General features: G+C 37.4%; 1 protein-coding gene across 1 annotated transcript in view; it reads right to left on the bottom strand.

The window, feature by feature from the left end:
• The window catches only part of RECK (reversion inducing cysteine rich protein with kazal motifs), a 43910-nt gene that overhangs the window by 24164 nt on the left and 14373 nt on the right, over positions 1-5373 (bottom strand). The window lies entirely within an intron of this gene.

The following is a 5373-nucleotide window of genomic DNA, read 5'->3' as shown; positions in this document are numbered from 1 at the left end:
CTCATCCCCTAGGAATTTAAGTCAGTGACATCAACAGGTATAATACTACGTTAGAACAGAATAGAACAAGCTGTTCTTAGATACCATCTTTTAGAAGGACCTGCCAGATGCCAGAAGGAGAGTAAGGCAAGCAAGGGGAGGGAATGTGTGTGGAAAAATGGCAGTTGCAGGAAGGCAGGGGAAGAACTTCAGCTGCACTGAGTTGTTACAGCAACTCGCCATATTTCACAAAACTGTAAGTGTCTGTAGCCACCACAGAATACAGTGCTAGTGAGGGGGCTGACTTTGTTTTTTGCGTAGGTCTGGGTAACTGTTCAGTTTATATGTAACTGTACACACATGAGGGGTATAGCTACACAGATATGAGGGAATCGAAAAAAAGTCTAAAAATAAGTGTCTAACCATCTGTTCGTAAATAAAGCTGTTAACAGCATGAGACAGTCAGTCTGATTTGAATTACTAACTGTAACTTCTTTTCAGAACACAAGGTTCATGTCCATCTCTACTAAAGTAGTACTCATATTTAAGAAGTCACCAGCTTTTCTGCCCACTCAAGGTTCCTTCTGAATCTTTGAGTGAAGTGGTAGTGAAGAAAGACATAGAAAACAAAGCAAAAGATAAAAGATAGGTATAAGTAAGGAAAAACAAAACCAAACCAGCCAACCAACACAAAAACCAAAAGAGGAGAAAAGTATGTTCTCTTTAAAGGAACAATTAAGCCACCAAGATTTGGGAAAACGATGGTAAAAAGGCAATGTTGTGTACACACAGTCTGACACTCCATTTTCAACTTGTGTTGAATGCTAAATTAAGTGAACGAAGATGGCAATATCAAAATTTCTAAACCACAATGATTTGTTTTACATGTGCACAAATCCCATCCTTCAGACTTCTCTTTTTTTTTTTTAAAACCAGGTGTTTCCAAACCTGGTGATTAAAGCCAGAGAGACCATAAGCAGGAGTAGAAAGTGGCAGGCGGACACCAGCAACACAACACATACGCCTTAAAGGAAAAAAGTCTCAAAGATTTCTTTTTGGTGTTATGGAAATTGAAAAAGGCTATTGAGGTTTATGCAGCAGAGAACATTGTTCAGTGTCCCCTCACCAGAACGCCCCTGAAGGAAGATTTTAGCCAGTACTGCAGGACCTAACTGGTTTCGCTCTTTTTGGAGCTCATCAGCTGCAGGTAACGGCTCAAAACCCAAAAATGCACGCACCCCAATGCAAATAGAGCAGAACATTTTGCTGAAGTAAGAAGTCCTCTGCATTGTGAGGCGTGCTTTCATATTATAAGCACATTTTTTCTAAATGGCTGCTTCTTGTGTCTTGAATGAAAAGCAACAGCGAAGCTGTTCTTTCACACCAGAAATTAGGAGTATTTTGCAAAAAACCACAAAAAATTATTTTCCTCCCTAAAAATTTTCATAGTATCTATATTCTACTAACTTTGGCAGAAAAATAAGTTTAGTACTATTGTCTTGGGCAACCCAACCATGACAAATATTTGAATCTAGATCCTATTCAGTTAAGGACATCTTAATTTACAAGTATTACCTACAGTTAACAAATACAATAGCAAAATGCTTAATTCTGTGCAGTTAAGCACAGAAAAGAAAACCCTCTTGATCTCTCCTTGACTTAATTTAATCTTTGAATGTATTGAGAGAAGATAAAAGTCAGAAGGTAACATACTAAAGTTTAGTGGAATCAGCTGAAGTGTCAAATGATGGTGAACATCTGTTAAAAACTTTAAAAACTTGCAGTAATAAACACGTAAGGTCAAGATTTTCCTCAGTTATATAAACCAGTAAAGAATTGAGAACACTTGCACACTGAGGTAGTACAAAATTACTGGAACTCAAATTTTGGCAAGATCATTGAGTGTTCTATCAACCTTCTTTGAACAGCAGAGAATAGAGACAAAAAGCACCAGCAGATGACAGTAACGTTATCTACAATGTGTAATGTATGGTCAGAGTCCATCCTGAATTCATTAAGCAGTACTTCCAGAGGCCACACACAGTCCTGTGCCTTAGGAGTTCATTAAAACTGTTTAGGAACCTTTAGCTAAACAATGTCCTAAACAGTTCCTTGAGTTATTATCTATTGTCTCAGAGTAATCCACACAAACAATTAGATAAGAGCTAAAAACTGATGACTGCATTTTTCAGCAGGGGTAATTAGTAGCCAGCATTCACTAAAAAATCTCAGCATAAAGCAGGATCATATGACCTTAGAAGAAAAAACGAAACCAATACTGTAGCAGAGTGAATACTTTTCCAAATCTCAATTAAAGCACTTGAAGCTGCAGGCACTGCATTTGAAGTTTCTGTGTTTAAAAAACTGTAAAATACCAAAGTGAGATTAGGCTAAAGAGTGCTCAAAACCGTGATAGCAAAATTACCTTTAAACAGTCCAGGGACATCAAAAGTGTTCACTATTGTGCATTAAAAGTAGTTCTAAGAGCAGAGGCTAAATAACTGATGACATTTCCAGTTGCATTTCAACTGCTTAGCAGATGTCAGTAGTGCTCAGCTGCAGTAAAGCTCTCACAGTGCCAATTAACAAGAGAAGTTTAAATGTCTTATTTGGAACACATGAAGTAAAAACTGAAGTTCTTAATATTCAGAGAGGTGAACTCACAATATGCAGTGCACAGACTCAAGAGCCGCAATCTAAGGGAAACTTCAGTGCTACCCTTTCCATGCACAGAAGAAAGAAAAGGGATCTTAAACATGGTAATAAAGCCTTTACATCTTATTTTAAGATTAATAAAGTATTTTAAGTTGCTCCTCCAAGCATGTATTCCATGTAGTCTTTTAAAAAATGAACCTCCACTTTACACAAAAATTTTAAAAATACAAAAATCAGAAAATCCTACATACAATCCATACCGTCTCCACTTCTTTTTTCTTCTTCCTTTGACTATTACCTACCTTCTTTTTAGAGGAAGATGAACAGGATAGCAGAAAGCTGGAAGAAGTAGTGAAAGATAAAAGAACTGAGGTGCACAGAACTAGAGGAAAAATGAAGACGACAAAATGAGTATCTGAGAAGCAGAAGATGGATAAAAGGACTATCAAAATAAAACCTTCAAAAGAAGGCAAACAAAATACCTTTTGGTAACACTCAAAAATACTGCACAAGTTGTGTTAAATAATTCATTTCTGTATGCAGTGCTACTTGAAAATAAAAATTGTTTAACAGGACATGCCATCTTCAGTGCACTGATCAAAAATGAATCTCTTGTTCCAACACAATACTTTTCTAAGATGTGTAAAACCTCCAAATTAAAATAAACATAAATATTTACAGTAAAAGTAATGCAGAAACATACGATCAGCAAAAAATCATCTCTGATCAATCCTGTGAAAACCTGGCACATCAATGCTGAAATGATTGCGCTACTGCACAACCTGAGACTCCCCTTAGTGACTTCAAAATTGTGACACCTCCTGCATGGGGTTTGGCTTTTTTCACTGCTCTGAACCCTGTGCCCTACCCTTGAATATTTACCTCCTTCTTCACCCTCACTAACTTAGTGGGAGGCTGAAAGGTAACTCATGAAGTTGCTTCCCGCATCTCAAAAGATTACAAAAGTGTACTATGCACAGTTCAGACTATCCTAAGCAGCTTGTGAAAATTCTCTGGGAAATCCTTATGTGAGTAAGCTAAGTAAGTTAAGAAAGCTGGTAAGCTATGAGAGTGTTTACAAAAGGGAGTTATATTTTACATCCTTAATTCATCTTGTTCTTACTTTTATGTCATGTACTTAATATATTAAATAGCAACAGACTTGAAAGCTGATGAACAAGCACTACGATCTATACTGCAAACTAATTTTCTAATTGAACCCTCATTTTTAGCAAAATATGAATTCTTAAATGCAAAAGCAAACACAGTATATATGACACTGCATTTATGTGATTCACATGCTATTTCTGATCTCATGTCACCTCCTTCAGTTTGAAGCAGCCACTCCTTCCCCAATTCAGTGTTTCTGATGCCATGAAGAATTTTGCCTTTTCTTTTATACCCCTGTTATACCTTTTTACAACTTCTGTATTCTTAGTGCTTTTTGCCTACATTCTTGGACTTGTTTGTTCAGTTAGAAGACAAAACATTTTAGAAGCTTCGTAGGTAGAGGTTAGTGTGCCCCAGACCCCAAGGTCCTCTCCAGAACACATTCTGTAAACTAAGATAGAACCATCCAGGGGAAGGTTCCTTGGGGAGGGGGGGCTCACTTGAGCCTCTCATTGGGGAATCTTTGATAGTTATGCTAATTAGTAAGGCTATAGAATGTTATACCAGATCTTTTGGGGGTGTGCATTGTGGTGTGCATTTCAGTGCATTCGACCTGGATGTAGTGCACCTAAGGATCCTTAAAATAAATACCAAGGTATGTTTTCCCTTCTAACCGTGTTGGACTCCTGATTTTAAGACCAGGAAAAGGCATCAGTTCCCCGGCCAACTCCACCGAGAGCAAAGTACAGTACAGGACACAGAAGCTACTCACAGACTACACAGGGAGCAGGACTCATACACCAAAGCAGCAAGAACCTTCCCCCCCCCCTTTTTTTTTTTTTAATGAAAAATAATGATTGGGTGTGGGAAACTGCAGGTTCCCTCCAAAAGTATTATTTGGAATCTTCAATCTTAGGCATAAATTTCCTTGCATTTTATACAACTAATGATTCTCTTAAGACCATTGTAATTACTACTTTTCATGAGCACCCGTAAGCCTGGATACCTATGAAAAAACATTGTCATACGAAATTCTACAATATCTGAAGATCTAGCACATCAGATACTTAATTTCTGTCCCTAACACACTATTAGTATCTACTGTACCTAGTCCTCATTAAAAAAAGTTATTTCCTTCTTCCCTAACCAGAAGATTGATTCCTTCTCCTATGATTTTTCTCCCTCTCCTTCTCTTTTAGTCTTGCACAGACAGAAAGCATTAAGGTTTTCTGTACAATAACAGCAAGATCACTCTTGATTAAGAGTGAGAGGCCCAGTTTTCATAATTACAGATAAAAACTGGAAAAATAAGTAAGATGACTATGACCATTTTGAAGTCATTCTTTATTCTCTTACCTTTCCTCTCCCGTTCTCCTTCAACCCATACTGGCCAACCTCCTACAGCAAAGCAGAAATCCAGAAAAAAAGAAGGAAACAGACCAGCATAATAGAGGAGAAGCTTGCAGATGTTGACAGTATAGCATATTATAGCATGAAAGGAGACAGAACTACTTAAAATGAAAATGCATTTTTAAGAGAACAAGCTACAGCAACTTCAACCTACACTAACTTCCACAGTGAAGAGTCTAGGAATATACTCTGTAGACTGTTTAGATAAAAGGACCAAAG

This window comes from Corvus brachyrhynchos, unplaced genomic scaffold (assembly GCF_000691975.1).
Source record: "Corvus brachyrhynchos isolate BGI_N302 unplaced genomic scaffold, ASM69197v1 scaffold146, whole genome shotgun sequence".
Taxonomy (NCBI): domain Eukaryota; kingdom Metazoa; phylum Chordata; class Aves; order Passeriformes; family Corvidae; genus Corvus; species Corvus brachyrhynchos.
Note: the sequence above shows the minus strand (reverse complement) of the source record. Positions and strands in the feature narration are given on the sequence as shown.